The sequence below is a fragment of the Lissotriton helveticus genome, chromosome 4_1 (assembly GCF_964261635.1).
Source record: "Lissotriton helveticus chromosome 4_1, aLisHel1.1, whole genome shotgun sequence".
NCBI classification, from domain to species: Eukaryota; Metazoa; Chordata; class Amphibia; order Caudata; family Salamandridae; genus Lissotriton; species Lissotriton helveticus.
The window spans coordinates 1515645655-1515670483 of record NC_136063.1 but is presented as its reverse complement, the minus strand read 5'-3'; positions in this window follow the sequence as shown (position 1 = coordinate 1515670483).

Sequence of the window (24829 nt, the reverse complement as noted above, 5' to 3'; positions counted from 1 at the left end):
GGACCCCAACATCTGGGGCCTCCATTAATATTAGAGACACACAGAGCTCTCCTCCCAAGCCAATAATTTCAGCCCTGGGGGCCCCATGCCCCGGGACACGGCAACATTTCCAAGGGGGAGGGGGATACATAGCTTTCCTTCCAGGTCCGATATTGGACTCGGGGACCCCATCCCCGGGGCATGACAACAATTTAAAGGGGGAAGTGGCATGCACCCCCCCTCCCCGGGCCAATTTCAGCCCATCTCCTGGGGCCCTTAAAGGTGGGTGCCCTAGCGCCCTCCCAGGGCACCCACCACACTATCGTTGGGGGCCACGGGGGGGGGAGCCCCTAGGCACCTGCAGCCTCAGCCAGGTTCCCGCATACAGTGAGAGCCAGCATTGCTCCCACCCAAAGGAAGCAGCTAATAATGCTGCTTCCTGTGAATGGGAGCAATTTGTAGATCTGTTTCCCTGTCTGCATCATTTTGGGTAGGGAAACAGATCTAATGTCTGCTCCCAGTGGGCAGAAGCATTTTTGAAGCTCTCGCCAGCTGGGAGTGGACTTGGTGTTTGCTCCTGCATGTCAGGATATTTAAAATTGCTCACACCAAGTGAGAGCAAATACAGGCTTCCATACTCCCACTGGTGCGGGCAGGGAAACTACTAAGTCCTGAGGTTGGGCACTCCGGGACATAGACAGTGAGCCGGCCCTGAGGGATGGGGTTCCCACCCAGCTTTGCCTATCCTAATAAGTATAGGTGTGCTAATCTGCCAGATCCTCCAGAGTGGTCTAAATTCCATATTTACTTGTCTTCTTGTTTCATCCAACAGGAAGGTCTAGTGTAGAGTAGACTGTCGTCCTTCTCAGGATAGAGATGGAATCTATCTGGGCTAGAATTCAGGCGCAGATTGACCACTACAATCCTGTCACAATGCTCCTCTGCCTAAGCAAGGGCTCATGTGGTTTATTTATTACATTAAATCCATTCATTAAGTGGCTGAGCTCTGGACCAGCCGCATCTTGTTTATTCTACCCACCCACGGCTGTCGTCTGACAGACAGCAATCCATAACATAGTTTGCGCACAGTACCGGGGACCTTACACAGAGTATTTTAAGAGACAATAATGTGCCTACGTAGCAATGTACATGTAAACAAGTATTTTCCGATTACACTGATGTGCAAGCAAAATGTGTTACAAAGGTCACCAATTAAAAAGATGTCAACTTTAAACGTAAATATGTAAAAAGGAAGTGTCCAGGGCAAATGCAACTACACAACACCCACTCCTTGTCTGTATGGTGACTAAATATTTAGGCTAACTATAAAAATACATCCTTAAACTAACACAATATATAGTATACATCTTAAGGCCTAAATATATATGTTTCACTTTAATAATATAAAACCTAAAGAAAGCCAAATTGCTAAAAAGCCATTAAAAATATGCAATTCATTTCTGCGTACAATTTGTTTTGCGTTTTAAAAAGATGTCGAACTATAAAGTGTTCAATTTTTATGATTGTTCAAACGTTCTGAGAGTCAGTAGAAATACTTTTTACCAGCATCCACACACAATGTTTCTGTTTGTACCCAAGAGGCAAAAAGAACAATCATGGTCATGTCCAACCCACATAGCAGCTGCTGAAGGTGTGGCAGCCATTAGTGTTCTTGATGACGAGTGGCTGATTCCGCATCCGTGGATGGCTCATAATACTCTTGCTGTAACATAGGTAATCTACCAGGACATCCATGCAGGTGGATTCTTAACAGACCCATCAGCAACTCTACATCCATATATTGGACCAGTTGTTTAACCAGGCATATGTCCATTGCATACTTGAAGGCGCACAATGTGCAGTTAAACATGGCCTGTACACAATGTAACCATATAGGTTGAAAAGACTGAGACCAATTCTTGTTCATTTCCTGAAGCAAGGGTGTGCTAAAATCATCATTCTATCCTGACACACAGCGGAGTGGAAGTGCCATTCTTATTTGGCTATGAGGCAAAACCTCCAAACAAGCTGGACACAACTCAGTACATAAAAGATGGGATTATTCCGATGGTAGTCTGGAATGTCCTGACAAACCCTGTCTGAATTGCTTTATAAAGCATACTATTCCTCCAGTAATAGATGCATTAAATATGTGGTGAAAAAGTTCTCCAAAATGTTGTGGGATGTTGGTGCATAGTAGTGATTGTATTTCAGCAGAAAACCTTGGACATGAAACATCTATGGAAGATGTTAATGAAACGTTCTTTCTGAAAAATAAGGTTTTCAGTCAGCTTAAACCCTCACAGTTTACAGCAGAAATAGCAATTTGAGGTCAAATTGTCACTGCCCTATCTGTGCAGGCTGGTATAAATATAACATTGCCACTACAGGTCACAATTCAGGAAACAATAACCACATAGGGGACCCCCGGTTTCATCCCACAGCAGCCTTGGTCCTTCAAAATCAAATAACTTCCATTAGAAAGCTTTCTAGATGTCAGATGAATTACGGCAAAAGGAGAACCTTTGAGACAACAGGCTAAGTTTGCCCTGGACCGATTACAAGCCCCATGAAGTGTCAACTTCCTGCAAACTAATGGACGGCCAAAAGTGTTCTTATTGTCTGTACCAATGAGCAATTCCTTGGATTCCCCATTTCTACACCTATACTCAAAAGGTATGACCCATTTCTCATGCACATATCTCTCCCCTAATGCCTCATATCTGCCAGCCTGAAAATGTTTCAAACAGGACGTGAAGTGAAATGTTGGTATTGGTAGAGATATAAAGCCATGTATTATCCAATCTGATGACAGTGTTTCTGCCACAGTGAATGGTAACTTCTTTAAGTGCTCTTTATGTAACATGGTATATGTTGTGTCTTTCTTAGCCATTGTTTTCTGCTCCTTTGTTAAACTATAGGGCAAAAAGAAATTGTTAATGAACAAATGTCGCCTTAGCACGCAAACACTGTGTAGAGTTTCCAATGTCTAGCTCAATAACATAAAAGATTGGAGCTGGCTCTATCGATGTTGTAAGAGGGATATATCACTCTGAATTCTGTCAATAGTTGATGACACAATGATACTCAGAGAATACATTCCATTGGATAATGTAGTCATACCATTGTCTACAACTGCTAATGCTCTTTCCAAATTAACTCTGCCAGCTTCACGTATCTGTTCAGGAGCTTCCTGCTGGGAAACCTTCCAAAGCTCATGGTATACTGCATATAAGAAATGTTTATGATGTGGCTTTTTAGGACCTAACAAAAAATCCTATAAATCCATGTAATTGGAAAGGAGAGACAAGACTTCATCTTATGTGGAGTGTCGTAATCAATCAAGGCATAACTTCCCCACACTATATCTTGATACTAGCCTCGAGTGTAGGGTCTGCACATAACAAGGGCCAGGTCTGTTTACACTAAAGCTCTTCTTGTTGTTCAGAAAATGTGTATGAAACCTGTTAGTGTTTCATGGCCACACTAACTACTCCTCAGGACTGGAATGTAAAGAATTTTATGCACCATTCCTAAGCATATTGTTTAGCTTCTCCTCCGTGTGGCTTGTAAACTGTTGCCAAATATCTAAATGTGCAAATGTGGGAATGTTTTGTGTGTTCAAGTCTTTCATCTTGGCGCGGCCCAGACAAGATGTTCACAGAGGAATATTATCTGTCTTGGTATCAGACATGCTCTAAACAAAGCATCATTACCTTGAAGGGACCAGTCGTTTGTTGCCCAAACAGATTTTAAGTCAACGTTATCTTTCCAAAATCTAAACTCTTGTATTGACAACTGGGAAATAAAAGAAGCAACATCTATCAATTTGGTATCCAATAAGATATTTTTTTTGATTGGGACAGAATGAGTTTGTAATAATAAGACATTGGGTCTACAGGGTTGTTGCTAGAAAAATATGCAAACTTCTTGTTGTATGTTTTTGAACTGCCCATAGGTGGTGTAGGACAATGCTCCAATTGTGTATAATTAAAAACTGCACATGGAGTACTAGCTCTGTGTAGGAAATGTGGTGCACATAGTGGTAAAAACAATACATTTCATCATAATTTGACATCCAACTATACATATCTTCATTCCCAAATACAGTATAATGCTCTCCCTCAGCGAGCATAGACTCAACATTATGTAAGTCCCAAACATCAGAGATGGTGCCTAGGATTATTATCATCTTGAAGAGTTAATTTAAAAAGCAAAGCAATTGTAATGTTTCTGTTGGTCCAAATATTTCAAAAGGTACCTCATCCCAAACAATTCCATCAAGTCCCAGAACTGCTAAAGTGTTCACAACGGACAGGTCTTTTTGCACATTGTGTGATGACAAATGAGGCTTCAATACCTCTACTACAGGTTCAACCTCAGAGTGGTCTGGGAAATAATGTCCATTTCAGTGTAAAAAGAACGCAGTTTTAAAGCCAATCCAAATTGAAAGAAAAATACATTGTCAGTTAAATCCAAATACAAATCTATGGTGGAACAAAATATATTGTTTTGAACCAAATTATGTTTACTTGGGTTTCATGTGACATGCATGAAGATCCAAAGAAAAGTCATTAAAACCCATAATATAGCCAGAAACAGTTTCTGCAAACACAGTGACATCATGCGCTATTATTGAACATGTAGTTGACTCCAACAGTGGAACATAGTAAACACCTTTGTTGCTGACATTTGTTGATGAATGTTGTGGAGTTGCATATGAAGCTTGAATGTTGATAGTTGATGTAACCGGAAGTAGCATAACTGAAGTATCATATGTCCCCAGCACGGTGGTTAAAGCTTGAAACGGGCTGTCCTGTATGGTAGTTAGAGGATGCACGAAACTACTCAGGATCCCTCGTGGTCCACAATTTAGGCCTGGCAACACGGTGGGGTTTGATCAGATTGATTGATACAAATATTTTGTTTTAACAACCAGCATTAGGAAGCAACAGTACAGTTCTGGTATCTTCAACCACAGTACAGACACAGGTGCTCTGTATGATGGGCATCTGTATGTGGACAATCTTCTCTCAGAGCAGATTTATGATCTTTCGATCCAACCAGGAGTTGCTGGTTGCGGCCCCACTTCCCAAGTGGCTGAACGTTTCCTCAATTATCCTCACGGAAGTCATTTAGATCCTGCAAGACAGCCAAACATTCAGTGATATCAAAAGGTATTTCTGCCACCACTGGGACAGGATTGTCTAGGTCAGGTACACACATTGGGACCCCAAACAGGGCCTCATATGGAGTCCAACCACCCAAAGATCTTCTTGGTAGATTACTTAAAGCTCCTTGAACTCCAAAAAGGTGATGCACAGAGCTACGATCTGAACCTAATACTCTAGCTGTTAAAGACTGCTTTAAGTCTCAGTTCTTCCTCTCCATAACAGAATTTCCCTCAGGATGGTATGGGGAGGTGAACTGCACAATTACACTCAATTTTCCATGGTATCCTGATACATCTTAGAGGCAAATGTGGATCCTCAATCAGAATGGAATGCAGCTGCTAAATTTGTCCCAAAAAAGACTTGCAAATCTTTAATAACAATTCAAGGAATTGAGAGCAGGAATCCACTGCTAGTAGTATGTATTTAAAACAGCCGTCACTGGATAATGGCCCACAGTGGTCCAAATAAATGAAAATGATAGGCTTGTTGGAAATTAAGAGAGGTATCTATGGTTTACAAGCTATGGTGGAAACTTTAATTTGTTGACAGATGTCACCTTTAATGACAAAGGCCATATGTACAAAGGCATTATGCATTTCCTAACAGTGTAATTCACAATTTCAACCCAGTGCGATTCACAATTTCAGGCCATTAGGAAATGCAAAATGCCATTTCAGAATGTACGAAAGGCTGTTTTGGTGGAAACAATACGATTTCTATCCATTAGAAATCACATTTTGGAAATCACATAATAGGAAATCGCAAATAGGGATCACCTAATTGCGAATACTCACAAAATGACCTTTAATAAATGCAATTACCATCAATCTGGATCAGGTGTTAACGAGGTGCAAACTATAAAAAAGAGACCCAAAATGTATCTGGTCATTCAGAATGGCAGCCTTGTAGTTTTGGTGTGGAGGATGAGGCTTTTGGCTGGTAGGCAGAGAAGGAGGAGGAGACAGGAGGAGATATTATGGTACGGGTCACCCTGTTTTTACAGACAAAAACCAAATATTTGAGAAGTACAAACTCAGTAATAAGGTAATCTTGGAATTAATTGCTGAATTACAATCTCAGCTTCCAACCCCAATGGTCAGGAGCAATGCCATCCCACAACATGTACAGGCATTATGTTCCCTACACCTCTTAGCTCCTGACAGTTACCAGGGGGTCATAGCAGTGGCAGGGGGGGGTGGCACAAAGTACGTTTTCCATGTTGTTTGGCAGGTTTCTAGACATCATGTTTAGCAAAGTTAACCAAGACCTATATTCCCCAACTACCCTCAATTTCTGCAACATACCAAATTGATGTTTTATCAGGTAGCACCATTTTCAAATGTCTGTGGCTTTGTTGATGGCACACATGTTGCCACATGTCCCCCCTCAGCAAATGAATTAATCTACTGAAATAGATAAAGCTCACACTAACTCAATGTGCAGGTAATGTGTGATGTATCATAACAGACTTTATTGCCAGATTCGCAGGCAGCATCCATGACTCCTTCATGTTCCGTCACAGTGGAATACAAATCTGACTGTCCCAGGGTGAATTTGGCGATGGCTTTTGCTAGGTAGGAGAATTGCTGACTCAATGAATAGAGTGACCAGAACTGTTTGTGTAATGTGACCTAATGGATTTCCTTCTCATGCTCTTAAGGAGACAGTGCATAAGCCTTGCATCTCAGGATACTTACACCATACCTGACTCCAAGAACAAGAAGTGAAAGGCAGTACAACAGTGCATACATGACAACACACTCAATCATTGAAAGGACCTTTGGGATACTGAAGTCCAAGGCCTGCTGCCTCCACAAGACTGGGAGTGCACTACTGTACTGACCTGAGGTATGCTATAAGAACGTATTCACATGTGCTATACTACACAACACCGCTATGAGGAAGGGGCTGCACAACATCACCATGGAGGAGGAATCTGATTCAGACGATGAGTTACCACCTCTATGGCTGCAGAAGGAGGAGACACATGCAGCAGAGGCTGTGCACAATGCACAGTGATCACCAACAACTATTTTTGAGGTAAGAGTGATTATAACATCTAAGAAATGGACATCACACATGATGGTAATGCAAAGTGCATAACATAAAGATTACCTTTTATTCAGGTTGTGACAATAATGTATCTCTCCTAAATCAACTGTATCCATTGCGGATGTCTCGTTTGTTACCAGGAGAAAACATCACGTTTTCGGTGAAACCCTCACCCACCAGGGTTCCCCCTTGGTGGCATGCTTCATCAAAGGGTCCTTCCTGTTCTGCTGTGGAACAGGGCATGCTGCGACCTACGAGTTATGGAGAGGCACTTTTGTTGACTATGAGAGAGGTCTGTGAGGGAGGAGTGGGGAAAAGCAATCTTTAAAAAGACCTGGCTAGTGGGTTATGATTATTTTATTCTAACCCCTAGTCGTTATGGTTAAAAAGAGAGGACATATTAGGAAAAACAGGGATAATGTTCCTATCTCCTAATGGTCGACATGTTTCTAGCCTACCCCTATTTACTATTCTGCAGGACCTAGCATATTTACCACTCCTGCTGTTGTAAACTTGGCCAAGTGCACCTACTTGTCAATCCCTAAACCTTCCCTTTGCTTCATATTAGACACCCCTATGGTACGCTCAATGTCAGGGTGCATTGTAAGTATAAGGTAGGACATGCTCTGATGTGTGTAGCATGTTCTAATAGTGAATTAAAGCCATTTTAGCTTTTCACTATTGAAGGCTACGTGTTCTCTATAGGCCGGAATGGACAGTTAGAATATTACATTCTTATAATCCTTACTGACTCAGGGAACATGGTAGAAATTTGAATTTAGTATGCCTGAACTCAGAATAATAAAATACATCTTTTAGTAAAGTTTGTTGTAATATTCTGTGTTTGAAAATACCACTTTTAGAAAGTAGGTATTTTCATGCCTAACTATCCAGGCCTGCCTCTGCTGGGTTGTGTATTCCTTGTCTGGGTTTGTGAGTGACAGGGCTGTGGGATTCCAGGAGACAGGCTGGGGCAGCCCTGTGGTGAATAGAGGGATCTGCATCTAGATGGGAGGGAGGAGTTGCACCTGGGACCTGAATAGGGCTGGGACTTCCGTCTACAATGCTGGCTCCACCTCCTGTGGCTTGTCCGATGTCTCTGCCCTGCACTGTGAAAGTAGAGGAGTAATCCTGTCAACAGAGTGCTCCAGAGCTGTATCATCCCTCCCCTGTGCTGGCTCCACCTCCTGTGGGGCGGCTGATGTCTCTGCCCTGCACAGTGAAAGGAAGAAGAGAGTCATGTAAACAAAGTGCTCAGGAACTGGTTTGGACTAGGCAGAGGCCTCTCTGCCTTCAGCCAACAAAGGATTTTGGGGTATGAATATTAGATCACTTCTGGACAAGAATCCTTTCTGCCAAGGTGAAGAACCAAGGAAGCTGCAGGAGTTGTACTGCCCCTCTGCCAGTGTGCTGTTTGCTGGGTTGGCCTGCAGTGGTTGCTTCATTGCCAAGGGAAAGTAGAAGGAACTTTGTAAGGACTTTCATCTACAGAATATTCTCCAAGGGCTTGAACTGTGCTTGCCTCCTGCTGAAGTCTCAGGGACAAAATACTTCACCTCCAGCTCCCCACTGAATTTCCTTGCTGGGAATTCTGACTCCAGACACTTGCATGCCGCTGGGAGCTGGAAGAGCGACGCATCGGGAAGAAGCGTGTCGCCGCCGCAGCGTCGCAACGCCGGAAAAGAGAGCCGTCGCCACATCTCCCTGGAAGCGTGTGTTCAATGAACCTGCCTGCTGTCGCATCACAGGAGAAGCTTGACGCCATCGTGAGAGTCGCCATCACATTAACGGAGAAGCATGTCGCAGGGCCTGTCGCAGCTCCAAAGTACAGAGTTGTCGCAAGACTGCGAGGTCGTCATTGCATTGTCATCGCATCGCTGCATCAAGGGTGCCATCTCCTTGCATCGCTCCCAGATCATCGCATCGCATCAAGGTGCCATCTTGCGCACTGCAACGGGCCCGCAGGCTAAGAATCTACGCATCACCTCCGCACTGGTAAGAAGCACGACGCATCCCCTACTCTGCACAACCATTGAGGTAAGACGCATCATCTCCCCCGGATCACGGAACCGACGCATCTCCGCTTTTGCAAGGCTTTTGTTTACTTTGCGTTACGCATCCAGGTACTTTGTTGAGAACTTTGTTGCATTTACCAACAACTTCAACTAAGCAACTTTAATCATCTTTTAAGTAATCTTAAGAGTAGTATTGTGGGTTTTTGTCTTTTATGGTCTTGTGTTTAAGTCTATATAAAGAATACTTATTTTTATAAAACCTGTGTTGTGTCCATCTGTAGTGTTTTCACTGTATCACTGTGTATATTCACAAATGCTTAACACACTGCCTCTGAGATAAGCCTGTCTGCTCGTGCCAAGCTACCAAGGGGGTGAGCAGGGGTTATTAAGAAGTGTAATCCCCTTATCCTGACTTAGAAGTGAGGGTCCCTATTTGGACAAAGGTGAATACCATTGCCAACTAGAGACCTCCAGATCTAACAGAGAGCATAACAACAGTGGAGGCCTCTCTAGACGAACTGGGTAGGGAAGTAGAGGCAAGCCAGGAGGAAATACAGACTGTGAAAACAAATGAGAAAGTTCTTAGGGAAAAAATAGAATCCCTAGAAAATCAGGCAAGGAGGAACAATCTAAGGTTTCTGAATGTCCCCGAGGGGATGGAAGGGGAAACTATTAAGAGCTTTGTGGTTGATATCCTGAAAGAGTTCTTTCTCTGGGTGGAGCCGGTGGCCCTCGGTGAGGACATTCAGAGGGTGCACAGGGACCCGTAAGAAAAGAAAGAAAAGGAGAAAAAACCCAAGAAGAATTCTGATAAACTTCAAAACCCATGTTTTGAAGGAATTTACTTTACTGAGGCTCTTCAAATTGGATCCTATACAAAGGGTGAATGGGCCTTCAGAATTAGATCAGACATCTCTAAGGCAATGCCGGATATACAGTGGGAACTAGCCTAGGTCAATACATGGATGATCTGAGGTCCTGAGTCCAAATGAGTTTTCCAGCCTCTTTAAGAATAATGTGGAAAAACCAAATGCACAACATAAGGGACCCCAAATTGGTGGAGTCCCTAATCATTTGGATAAAAATGAAACAAAATGAATAAGATTAATGCCTAGAGAGCAGGGATCTCAAAAGGGGCGAAATGTTTCACCTCAAGAAGAAAGGGAGGGTTCACCTGGGAAAGGTGAAGAATGGATGGTTTTCACAGGAATGTTTCATGACATATTTGCAGTGGATGTGGGAGCATTTGGGGGGAATAAAATGCCCGACTAGTGGGAAGTTAAGAAACTTAAGATTTAAAGGAAATGTGGGAGATCATCAGGATCAATATATGTTAGCCTGATGCTAGGTAATATCCTAACATGGAGCGTGAATAGTCTCAGGGTTAAAAGTAGAAGCCAAAAGATCTTGGAGTACTTAAAATCGGCAAACAGTGAAATTACATTATTGCAGGAAACACATCTATTAAAGATGAAATGGGGAGAAATAATGAAGAAACAAAGCTGGGTGGACACAGATGTCTGCACCAACCAGGCATGTTGTGTGAAGGGAGTCATTATCTTATTTAAGAAGTTGGTAAAAGTGACGGTAGAAGCAGCTCGCTATGACTCCAAGGAGAGATGGGTCACAGCGACAGTCAGAATGTTTGGCAGAGTATATGTTTTGGCAGGATACTATGGTCCAATGTGAAAGATCCCACCCCCTTGCAGGTTTTGTATACCCACCTCTTGGGTATTTCACCACCTGTAGTTTTGGGTGGAGATTTCAACCTTATAATAGATCCAAAGGAAGATAGGCTACCTGTAAGGAAAACACTTGACTTACCAAGAATGAGGGAATAGCTGGAACGTTATTTTAAAGATCTGGGATTGGTTGATGTCTGGAAAACAAAAGTGGTTAAAAAACATAAATTCATGCTTAGAAATAAAAAATATGGTCCTGCCTCTAGGGTAGACTTTTTCTTAGTGGACAAGGGCCTTTGTAATAGCGTTAGGAAGATTAAACATCTACCAGCACAACTGTCTGATCACTCTGCAGTTCAAATGGAAGTGCAATTAGAGAATGCGCGCACCCACCCCAAGGTGGACACTAGACCGATCTTTGCTCTTAGACCTGCAGGATAGAGAAAAGCTGAAAACAAAGACAAAACAGTTCTTTTCACTAAATAAAACTGGGGCTTCTATCCAGGTTACTTGGGATGCATACAGAGAGGCTATCTCTTAGAGGGAACTCTGCTACTTAGGAATGCCAGAGCAGGGGGAAGGGTTGGTAAGCCATGGAGCTTTAAAGGGGGATAGGACAAGCAGAGAATACCAGGTCCGTCTACCGCCCAACCCTCTGTCCCAGCCAGATGGCAGGCTTAAAGCAGGAATTTGCAGATGGTAGGAGGAAATGAGCCATACTGGAGGTTGGTTTAACTACTTATTGCTCCACTGCCGCAAGTTTAGCCATATTGAATTTTGGTGAAATAGTGCTCTCTGGGAGAAGATTATGCCACACTTTGGGGGAAGTGTTCATGCTTTAGGGTGTTGCCATGCACCTCATTGGACAGGAGCACTCCACTACTTGACCCCAGAGACCACTAAATAATTATGAGAGAGGTGCAGAGCATCTCAGATGTGCTGCTTTAAACTAAGAGAAGAAGAAGAATTGCCAAACTGGAAACTTGATTTTCTCCATCAGGCCCTGCATTCTGACTGACTGCACTTGCTGCATTGTCTGGGAACACAGCTTCTTGGATACTCCTTGCTTCAAGAGGAATTAAGAGCGGACTCCCTGCAAGCTACAGGTTAGCAGAGCTCATTTGGACCCTCACCACCAAGAATCCCCAACCTGGACCAGTCTGGAGTGCATCCAGTGGATTTGTAAGAGTTTTGTCCAAGTGGATTATGGGAACTGAAATCCCAAACTTTCAAAGAACATCACAAGCAGTTTTTCACTGTTCACATCTCATGTTTTACTTATTGGATTTCTGTCATTTTGGTCTTTATTTCTTAAATTAAGTTCTATTTTTCTAATCTTGTGTGGGATCCTTTTTGTGTGGTATTCTCACTGTGATATCGTTTGAAGTTCAACACAAATACTTGACACACTGCCTCTAAGTTTAGCCAGACTGCAAGTGTGCCAAGCTATCACCTCTGCTACTCTCCTCTCTATCATACGAAGCAAGTTTATGCAATGCCATAGTACACATTTTATCTTGTGAGTAAGGGAGTGGTCCATTATTGCTTCCTACTTTTTTTAGGATAATCATGGTGAAAGCTAATGATGATTCACTATTTTTGTACGAGGATTACACAATACCTACTGAGGGCAGTCTTAAGGCCACAACAGGCTGCACCCTTAATTGATTCATTGATGTTGGATGATTGAAATATTATTCCGCATCTGGCATACGTTGAAATGCCTTGGGTAAGTACATGTCATCCTTAGTAATTAACAGCCCACACTAATTGCAACAACACTAATCCCTTATCACTCTTACAGTCCCCAGAATCTGTGTCCTGAAGAGACCCCGATAATGATAGAGGGTCAAAACGTCGTCGACAATTAATAAAGGATAATCTAAAGAACACTAAAACACTCTCTAGGAAACATGATTTACTCTCAAACCTTAAAGGACATCCTTTTAACTCCAATAACCAATCCATTGTTTTAAAAACTGTCACTTTAGCTTTATTCACTTGTTGATTATGGTCACTCCACTGGGGTCACAGAAGTCAAAACATATATAGGTAAATAGTGTTAATACACAGTAGAAATGTATAATGTATAGTTCTCTATTTTTCATGAACTGTAGTTGCAAAATAAAAAGTAGAGGCTTCGGTGCTGAAGTCAGTGCTGAAAAATAAATTCTGTTGGGCTGTTTTCTATCCAGTCATATGTGTTTCTCTGACGTCCTAAACTAAATAGAAATTTAAAAAAGCTTATAAGTGTTGAACATATTGACTGTATCAATTGCTAAACGTCGCTCAAACTGCTGCAAGATATCAGGAACTTGCTAAAAAGTCAAATTTTGATCTAAATGCGTTCCTTGTGAACAATTGTGCTGAAGCTGACAAGCTACCAGAGGTAGGCACTAGTTAATTTAGGGTTTGCCTGCCGCTTACCCTGACTAGGATTGTGGTTGTTTATTGACCAGGGCTCATACCCACAGCACAATTTATAACAAATACCAACTCAAAGTTGGTGATAACCCATTTGCAAATAGGAAGGGGTCCACAGGCAACCTCTTCCCCTTTGAGAATGTTTTAAAATATATGGGGCATATTAGCAAGCGGCAGCGATAATTATCGCTGACCGCTGCTAGCGTGAGGAAAACTATCGCCCGCTATCGCTGGCGATAATCTCCATTGTAGCGTTGTATTAACAACGCTTAATGCCATGGAGATAAAAATCCCAGCGATAGCGGGGATTATCGCAGTTTTCACTGGAATATCGCTGGAAAACCAGCGATATTCCATTGAAAATGGCGATAACCTTGCTGATAGGGCAGGACAATCTTAGCCATGTAATCCACCTCCCATTGGATTACATGGCTAAGAACAGGTCACAAGCAGGCGTTAGGAAAGTAGCGTTAACTGTGGTTAGCGCTACTTTTCCTAACGCTCTGCTTATTAGCGAGCAGCTTGTTAATAGGAGAAATGTCGCTTAGCGATATTTCTCCTATTATTTTGCTCTGGAATGCCCAAGGGCGCAAAATCAGCAAAACAAGCGATAGCATGTCTTTGCTGATAGGGCGAAGAAATTATCGCCGCTTTTCGGCCGAAAACTTCCGCAAAAATGGCGATAATTTCAAATCGCCTGCCTTGTTAATATGCCCCTATATTTTTTAGCAGGCTGCGGTTCCACGGAGCATTGCCTATTCTTAAAAAATAAAAAATGAAACGTTTCATTTGTATTTTTATACGCATCCCGTTTTTCTGGAAGGAAAACGGCTACGTTTGGAAAAAAAAGATTGATTTATTTTAAAAGCAATCAGACACGGTGGTCTGCTGGCCCTAGCAGGTCACTCTCCCTGTGATGGCAGCAGAATGCTAGTGGGTCACAAATTGCGACCTACCTTATTAATTCAGGAAGTAAGTCTATTTGTGACGCACCACAAATTGAGATTTAGGGAAAAAGGGCTAAATAAGACCCTCAGCCAGATTCATGAAGCCGAAATCGGCTGGCAAAGGGCCAGATTCTGAGAATCTGGCCCTTTGCGAGCGCTATTTTTGCATTTGGGATTCATCATCCCAAATGCAAAAATCGCAACTTTAGAAATAGCTAAATTGCGAATAATTGCATTTAAGGAATCTCAATTTGAGATTCCTTAAATGCAATTCATGAAACATTTTAAAATTGCGATTTCGCAATCTGGGGCCGCTATTTACCACGAAGTCTAACTACGTGGTAAATAGCGAAAACTTAGAAAAATGCACTTCAGTGCATTTTTCTAAGTTGTAAGTTACACACACATGCGCAACACCAGTGTACCTTACCATTTCAGGGGTGCTACAGGGTGTCCTTTGGACACCCTGGCACCCTTGAAATCGCTCCCTTATTTGCGATTCGCTAATTGCTAATCGCAAATAAGGAATGACTCCCCATTCATTCCTATGGGCCTTTAGGCCCATAGGAATGAATGGGAAAGCCATTCCATATTTGCGATTAACAATTACCGAATCGCAAATAAGGAAGCAGTAGAAATCGCAAAAATGTTTGCGATTTCTACATGCATCCCGTTTTGCGAGTCTGTAATAGCGATTCCTTAAAAATCGCTATTAAGGACTCGCAAAACGGGACTTTGATGAATCTGGGGGCCTGTACATTAGTATTAGCGATTACTAAATAGCGATGTGCTAAAAAATCTGTATTTGGTCATCGCTATTACTACCACATCCTCTCCCTAATTACTCAGTGATGGGAAGGGAGGGAGGGGACAACAAACACAGGGGAAAGGAGGAAGAGAGAGAATTGAAACCATGGGAGAAAGAAGGGACCGGCTTCAGTGAAATAAAGAGCCAGGGAGTGTGTGGTAGTGGATTAAAGAGACATGAATTGGATTCAAAACTATGCAGATTTGGTATTCTATGACCTGTCATTTAATAGGGCCGATCGCGGGATCTTGAGCAGCGCTTTGGGCACCAGCACTCATTCTTTTACAAATTAAGCGCTGAAAAACACACATGCCTTTTGGCACTAGGCTTGTCTATAAATATGCAGTCTTCGGAAAACATTACGTGGTCCGGTTCGTGACATATACAGTTGTGTCATTTACATTTTTGCACCGAACAAAAATTACTTTTATTTCTTTGGCTCAGATCAACACAACCGAATGATCGGTTTCCACTGCGAGATCTCAACAATAACAAGCATTGGAAATGCAATAGGTCTCGCACCATTAGAGTTAGTGCTTTTAGAATTGTTTATGGGTTTTTTTTCTAAATGTTTAGCATTTTTGTTTCCTGTAGCCAATGCTAAAGAATTACAAATAAAAAAAGCCATAAACATTTCTTAAAGCTCTAACTGAAATGGTCTGAGACCTATTGCACTGTGTGAGGGTGAGGGGTTGAGGATGAGTGAGGGTGAGGGTGAGAGTGGGTGAGGGTGAGTGAGGGTGAGGGGTTGAGGGTGAGTGAGGGTGAGTGAGAGTGAGGGTGAGTGAGGGTGAGTGAGGGTGAGTGAGGGTGAGGGGTTGAGGGTGAGTGAGAGTGAGGGTGAGTGAGGGTGAGGGGTTGAGGTTGAGGGTGAGGTGTTGAGGGTGAGTGAGGGTGAGGGTGAGTGAGGGTGAGGGTGAGTGAGGTGTTGAGGGTGAGTGAGGGTGAGGGTGAGTTAGGGTGAGGGGTTGAGGGTGAGTGAGAGTAGTTGAGGCTGAGTGAGGGTGAGTGAGAGTGAGGGTGAGTGAGGGGTTGAGGGTGAAGGTTTGAGGGTGAGGGTGAGCACACAAGCTTAGGAGTATGTCTTAGCACAACTTGCCCTCACCAATCACCTTTCACTTCTCAGGGCCTATGGACTTTCAAGGCTACAGATAGCATCTGCCATGTGCCTTAGAGGAACATTTATGTTTTAAAAATGTATTTGACAAATAATTATCGATCCATAGTTCAGCGCCGGCGAGATTATGCATTTTTGATATTTGTTGTTGCTGCACAGGCACTCGTGAGCATCATCTTTACCAGACTATACTATGGGTGGGCCGAGAGTTAGGCAGTCCAGGATCTGGGTGTTGCCATTTTAGAATGGCCCCTTACTTGCCAACTGATGGAGAATTGTTGGGTGGTCTCACTACTACTCGCTGATCTTGTAATTCATGCTCTAATACAAATGAACACTAAATAGCTTTTTATTCACCATCTCAGCAAGAGGCCAACAATTGAATAAGCAGAGTGTGAACCCTTCAGTGAACAGCACCAGTGTAAGTTGTGGATGACTTGAGGATTGTCGCTCATATTTTAACAGATTCGTAACTATTTCACATACATCTTTTTAGTACGAAAGATTCGCTGTTTTTTATTTTCTCATCTCTGATGCATTTTACTTGTTTCTTTTCATTCCTGCATAAACCATAGAGCCAACTCGGCACAAACGTGTTATAATGTGGTCAGAGGGAGGGGCACTAGATGACGAGATGTGGACTACCGCCACATTATGCAAGCTTGCCAGAGCCTCTGTGCCTTGTGGTAAACTACAGCTGTTCTTGAAGTGCTCAGAGCTGCTTCTTCATTCAACGTAAGCCATCGCTTCACTCCAATGAGAGCATCTGAGCATCCTGAAATTGACGTCCTTTGCATAATAAAAGTGTTTACATACCTCAAGCTTCTTTCTCTAGGATTCTTTCTGTAGGATTTCCTTCTGTTTCCTGCTCAATGGTTTCTTCAATGAAATGTTCTTAATTGCTTGTTTCTTTGCTGATTTTTTGGAGAGCAGAACTAGAGCACAGCTTGTAGCTACTCCTTTCAGTCTTTCGTCATATTTCAGTTACTGGTGCGTGTACTGCATCATTGAGGCACACGGCCCTGGTGCTGGGTGTGCAGGGTCGATTTTTACATTGACACAAACATGGGAAATAAGTGGTGCAAATTGAAATTATACTGTTTTCGTGCATGCTATTTAAAAAACAAAAATACGCTATTCCCTCAAAGTTATTACCAGCAAAATAACGAGAGTGTAGTTTGCACAAAGCTCTAAAATAGCACTGGAAACAAAGACAACAAGTGAAAGCAAGTTGCGGTAAAGCGGGTTTGGGCTTTCATTTAATGTTATTCCCGAAATGTGCTCCAGGCAACACGTTAATCTCTTTGTACGTCGTGTTTGTGCTGCATATTTGGAGGCTTGACAATAACATGCTAGTTGGGGCTGAGCAACACCAAAATGGTTAAAGGGACTGTAAGAAGGGACGGTGCAAGGAAAACAAACTGCGAGGGGCGGAAGGAAGAAGACAATGTAAAAAAAATTCAAATGAAAAGAAGCGAGACGGGTCAATTACATGTTCCCTCCAAGCGCAATGCCGCTGCCAGCAGCGGCAGAGCAAGAAAGTCAGCACAAACAAACGGTGCGAAGAGGTGGCTCAACATATAACGATGCCGACTTTGGAGAAGGAGAACAGGGTTCGAGCCTCAGCGTGGGCGGCATCATTAATTATAAATTAAATAAACTGAGATCTCCTGCATATTAAATATAAATAAATAAACAGCGTGCGTGGGGTGAGGGCAGGAAGCTGCCAGCTATTTAAAAAACAAAAATACGCTATTCCCTCAAAGTTATTACCAGCAAAATAACGAGAGTGTAGTTTGCACAAAGCTCTAAAATAGCACTGGAAACAAAGACAACAAGTGAAAGCAAGTTGCGGTAAAGCGGGTTTGGGCTTTCATTTAATGTTATTCCCGAAATGTGCTCCAGGCAACACGTTAATCTCTTTGTACGTCGTGTTTGTGCTGCATATTTGGAGGCTTGACAATAACATGCTAGTTGGGGCTGAGCAACACCAAAATGGTTAAAGGGACTGTAAGAAGGGACGGTGCAAGGAAAACAAACTGCGAGGGGCGGAAGGAAGGAGACAATGTAAAAAAAATTCAAATGAAAAGAAGCGAGACGGGTCAATTACATGTTCCCTCCAAGCGCAATGCCGCTGCCAGCAGCGGCAGAGCAAGAAAGTCAGCACAAACAAACGGTGCGAAGAGGTGGCTCAACATATAACGATGCCGACTTTGGAGAAGGAGAACAGGGTTCGAGCCTCAGCGTGGGCGGCATCATTAATTATAAATTAAATAAACTGAGATCTCCTGCATATTAAATATAAATAAATAAACAGCGTGCGTGGGGTGAGGGCAGGAAGCTGCCAGATATGGAAATACCAGCATCAAAGAAAACAAGACGGAGGGAAGAGAGGGGAGAGGGGAGGGGGGAGGAGAAATGCGACACGGCGGGAAGGGGCAGGCAGGATGACTCAGGGGAGGGGGCGGAGCGGGGCAGAGCGGCATGTGGGTGTGAAGAAGCCGGGCCTTTGAAGTGAAGCTAAGCTTCACTTCAAAGGTGTCGGAGGAATGCGGGCGGCTGTGCACGCGCTTTTAAGCTCAATGCACATGCGCATTGAGCTTAAAAGTCACGGGCACTGCAAGGAATCGCCACGATTCCTTGCAAGTTAGATAAAGAGTAGATGAGCCCCTATAGTCTCGCTTGCTCGATGCGCATGCGCATCGACAGGCGAGACCTAAAAACTGATGCATTGCTGCCCTCTATGGGCTTTGTCGGGGAACCACAACAACCCATCAATAAAATTATTATTATTTTTGATCACAGAGGAAGAAGCATTGAACTTAAATATAATTTAAGTAACTAACTCCTGCTCCCTGAACTAAAAAATGTATTTAATTTGTGTGCAGTTTCAATCAATAACATGCATACTCCTTAACTGAAATAAATGACTTGGCATTTTCATCGAAGTTTTTTTGTGTTGTTGTTCAGGTATCCCTCGCACAATGGGGCAGATTTATGAAGGCCTTGCGCCGCCGGTGCGTCACTTTATTTGACGCAACGGCGGCGCAAACAATGCGCCCTATTTACAACGTGACGCATCTAGGAGATGCGTCACGTTGTAAAGCCCTGCGCCATAAGGAGGCGTTCCTGCGCAGTTGGGGGGCGTTCCTGCGCAGGAACGCCTCCTAAAAGTGGCTGAGTGAAATCTATGAGATTTCACTCAGTCACTTTCAGGACAATGCTGCGTCAAAACCCTGCGCCTGCTTGAAGCAGGCGTAGGTCTTGACGCAGCATTGTGGAGATGGGGCACCCTCCAGCAATGCGCCACTTTTACGGCACAGATGCGTCACGCATCTGTGCCGTTTTTGCCCCATGGTGCGCCGCATTATAAATGCGGCGCACCATGGGTGGCGGAGCAGCGGCGCAGGATGACTGGCGCATCCCTGGGGAGGCGCCAGTCACCATAAATCTGCCCCCAAGTATTTACTCTGTGGAAATACGTGCTGTTTGTGCCCAGCCATTAAGGGAAAGCTTGATATTCTCCACAGACACATGCTTACTTTTAGGAGTGACTTGTTACTGGATTTGTTCAGCTAAAATGTATATCAGACACGCGGACCCTTGCTCTCACGGTTTAACTTTTCACAATTACTGCACTAGACATCTTGGGCCTTATTTATGAAAAGTGACGCATCGCTGCGTGAAAACAGCGATGCATCACTTTTCACTGCGCACTCCTTGCGACACCAATGATGCGTCATATTTCATGTATGACGCATCATGTTGCAAGGAGTTACAGATACGTCAGTATTTCTGACGTATCTGTAAGCGCAAAAGTGACGCATTGCTGGAGTGTGTCACAAAAGTGACGCAACTCCAGCAATGCGTCCTTTCACATGGGGAAAGCCCCATGTGAAAGGGCTTGCGTCAGTCTTACGCCTGCTGTGAGGCAGGCGCAAGATTTTGACGCAACAGCGTCCTAAAAGTGACGCAGTGAAATCTCATAGATTTCACTGCGTCACTATTACGAGGTTTTTTGCGGGGGAACGCCCTCTCTGCAGGGGTTTAAAAAGTGACGCATCTACCTAGATGCGTCACTTTTTAAATATGGCGCAACAAGGCGCATGTTTTACGCCGCCGATGCGTCACAAAAAGTGACGCATCAGCAGCGCAAAACTGACGCAAGGCCTCATAAATGAGGCCCCTTGGGGTTTATTTACAAGGCCCTTGCGCCACTTTTACGTCATTTTTCCCATATTAAAAATGACGCAAAAGTGGCGAAAGGGCCTTGCACATCTGCACCCTTGTGTTCTAAAGGAGCAGTCCATTAGCCTTTTTATACTGGACACTTTACCGCAACTTGGCTCCTGCATTTGGGAATGTGATCGAAGATATTACTGTAACAAAAAAGAAACTAAAGTCATGGCTTTATTTAGGACAGATTCCTCCCGGTCGCAGCCCAGCTAGTAATTAAAAACGGACTTTGAAACGATCCTCTATCGGGCTCTATATTCATGTCCTTAACTATAATGGCAAAACACAACTCGATTTCTGAGCAACTAATGTATAAACAAAGTTACGTTAATCAATGTCAGTGATATAATCCCAGTTTAATAATTCACGTTTTACTTAACCTCGCAGTCCCTAACTAAGAGTGTTAGTTATTTCTAGGATGATGTGCTTCTGTATTTTGTTTCATGTAGCATATTAGTCTTGTATGTGCATACTTTGAACTGAGTCGCCTTCAAGTGTTTACAACATGCCAGGATTGAGACCTCTGGAGTTGTTCAGAATACATGGTCATTCAATCTTTGGCCTCTCCGCAGAGCTTACATAGCAATGGTCGCATATTCCAGTTGCAATTGTGACTCTGTGGAAATGTGGGTGAAGGAGGTGCACAGTTGTCAAAATATTGACAACACAAAAGTAAAAGAAAATAGAGTGCTTAGAGGTGAGTGGGTGTGTTGTGTGTTTGGGGGGTGAAGTGAAGGAGATGAGAGTAAGTGCAATCTGGAGAGAGTGAAAAGAGGGTGCTGAAGAGGAAAGAGATGATGTGTGAGATATGCAGATGGATGGGATATGGAGCGAAAAAGGGCGTACATATCTAGCAGAGTGAGCATACAAGAGTGATTGAGATACTCTGAAGACCACTCACTATCTCTTCCACAGATCTCAGTAATATTTAATTCACAGTGTTTCAATTTCAGAATTGAAACGTTTTCAACATTAATTATTTACAACAAAATCATTGTTGTTACTCATTTGTCTCAACCAGCTAACATCCATTAATACAGCCAATGGTCCGGGTTGGTTTTAGGTGGATGTCAGTTGGGGGATATATTTGGATGCAATAACAAAAAGCTCATAGTGGAACCAAAATTCTGGTGAAGTGGTACACTTTGGAATCACAGAAATGTAGTTCGAAATTAGTGCAAGAGTGTGTTGTAGTGTTTTAAGGGCATGGTGTAGCCCACTGAGTAGTCTAGAAAAGAGCATATGTGCTACAATTATGCTGTGCACTTTGCATTCGCAGTTCTCATGCACAATTGAGGGGAGAACTCCACATGAGGGAATGTCTGAACATTTTTTCATTCTCTCATATGTAAAATTGGGCATACTTTTTTAACACATATTACAGACACTGCAGACCAGGTAGGTCTATTTCTATTTAGTTTTCTTCTGTTTTAATCATAAAACATTTCTGTGGAACCTATTTAATGAGGTATTGAAAATTTTGTTCCAGCCTTTTTTCAGGACCTAAATACCCTATCTCGTCACCGTACTACATTGTGCTTGTTGAGCACTGCATCCTCAGGACCGATGGTACACCTATGTATTGATGCTGACTAGCTACTGAAAAGGGTGACCAAGGATATCGTAAGCAGATTTTGTCACTCTGCAGTCAATGAACACTGAATGTATGATGTTCTGAAGGCTTGGTGGTCCTTATTACCAGAGGTCTCCTGCTATCCTGCCTCAAGCAGGAACAGGAAGCAGACAGCCCCTCTCCTCTCCCCAAAGCCAATCACAATGCTGCAATGTCAGCATTGTGATTGGTTGGTACGGCGCCCAGCCAGGTGCCTAATGAAGGTAATTTTGTCCATGTAGGCTTCATTGCAGCCTACCTGGAGAGGGCATAGTGCCCATGACTGGTTTGGGCGGCCCCAGAGGGCGGACCAAACAGTCAGGGCCCTCCCATGCCCTAGAGCAGACCCGACCACCTTCCCGCCCCCAACCAACGCCTTTTGCTTTCTCGCAGTGTGAGAAGCAGAAACATACATTGGGAGTTATTACCATTTTATGTTTTTGCTTCTCACACTGTGAGAAAGCAGTGGGGTGACGCTCCTCTGCCCTAGTGGAGGAGCCGCCCCTGCTGGTAACCCTGAGCTATGTGGTCTGCAAAGTTACTGTTGATCTCCCAAGTTTCACCAGATTACTTCAGCTTCTGGAAGCAGCCAAAACCTTCAGAGGTCAGCAGACAAAATCTTTTTGGGAACTGAAGAGGAGAATGAGGAATTACCGGGGAAATCATATATGAATGACCAATTACCCCAGTATTCTCCCTCCACCAGGGGTTCTCAGGATTGAAGCTAGAATCTCCAGCAATTCCACACCCCAGGAGCAAAGAAGTCCCCTGGTATCCGTGGTTCAGTAGTAACAACCCAGACCTCTCAGTATGCAACCCCTACATTAAATCTCCTAATGCCCAATGGCACCGATCGGGAGCAGTGTAGTACCTGCTGGATTTTGATGCTACCTGCTGGACCCAACACTCTCTTTAAGTTTGGTGGGGAATGTGCTGAAGGCAAAAGTAAAGCATTTGTTGTAAAGAACAACAGAAAAGAAATCTTCATACATTTCCTCCATTAGTACGTGGTTCACATGCTTTTAAGGAATAGAAAGGAGCAACAGTTGCAATAAAATACAATTGGAGATGTTCTCACTATTCTAATACACGGAGCTCTGATGCTCATGACATCTGTTCTCAGTGCATGAAATGTTACATAGTATGTTTTTCAGTCTGGGGCAGTCACTCTGTTCTTCGGAAAGTACAGTCTGCTCAGGTAGATACAATACATTATTTTCTCAACTAGCGACACCTAAAAGTATTTATTATGACACAGAATAAAAAGTAGTTCAAGTCGAAAGTCAGACAGCAATGTCATGAAAAAAGTGAATGACGATACCTCAGTTAGCCTACGTTAAAGAAAACATGAATTTGTACACTCTAATTAAATTTCAAGGAATATACGTTAACAGCTTTGAATGTTAAATAATGTTGGAGAATAAAACTTATATGTGCAAATTACAGGCAATGCAAGTTGTCTAGTCCTTCCTTCATTACACACAGCAGCTTTACAATGTCAAATCCATAGTTAGTAGTGTAGCAAGGATGATATGGGCCCTGGTGCAAACAAGGAAAATGGCCCTTTGAATGCTGTTAGGGTAGTCAAATACAGCATTGTCAGGATTCAAAGGGCCTTCAGTGCTCTGTTCCCCGGTGCAACTGCATCTGCGGCCCCTGCCCATAATATCTGTTCATACAGACTAAAAAACAACTCTCACAACTGAAATCATGCTGAATTCGTAGATTGCATGAGGGTATTTTGCATGAGCAGATGTACTTTAATGAGACCAATCTTTTAATGAAAACATGAGGTTGGTCTGCATTCAGCAAACCGGTTGATAAGAATAAATTGGCATTCCACTGCCAATGTCGTTATGCCCAGCCACAATAAGAGAAAATCACTTGAATTATGAACGCATGAATATATCTGAAAATAGCAAGAAATGTATGAAGAGCAATTTAAGGCAAATGATGCAGATAACGCATTTTAGATCTTTCTGCTTAGTATATGCAGAAACATAAATACCCTATTATATTTCTCTTCCAGTTTTCTAGCCTTTGTCAAAAAGCTATATACTTGTCAACAAAACTATATATAAACCTTATCACTATACAGAAGGACCTTCCCATCTTTTAATAAACAAGACTCGAGCATCATCTGCTTTGTCTTGTACCAGCAACCTGAGTATTTGAAAAAGTTGATATTGTTAATAATTCCTCATCATAACTGATAATTTGATATCAGTAATATATCAATTGCTAATGAGCTGCATGCATCTTGTGCTCGTCCTTAGTTATAGTAACGACCTTGATTTGTTTCCCATTGGTGTTGAATAACTTTACGGTCTAAAATGACAAAGTTTCTGAATTTCAATAAGGGAATTTTACTTTGAAGTCTAAATGAAATAACTTGCCGAAATTTGAATCAAGGCAAAGAAAACTATTTGAAAAATACAGAGCATGTTCTGGTATTGATTCACTGGGAACGAAGCTGACAATAAAGCTATGGCATTATGTTTTAGGATTCAAGATTAGAGAGGTTAAGACACAGCCAGCAGATCTGCCACATCTGCAGTCCTTCTACCTAACAATAAAATAATTCTTCATGCATCTACATATCAAATAAGAAAGGCACATTTACACCTTTCTATAATGGTTCTCTCCCTTATACATGTATGCCAGCATTCAGTCTGCAGGGATTCCCAATACAGACCTTTCTCTCTTATCATCCCGTAATTAATGCCTCCTGTCACTCTCTGTAGTTGATCCATAATCACCCCCATTGGTGAACACTTGAGCTG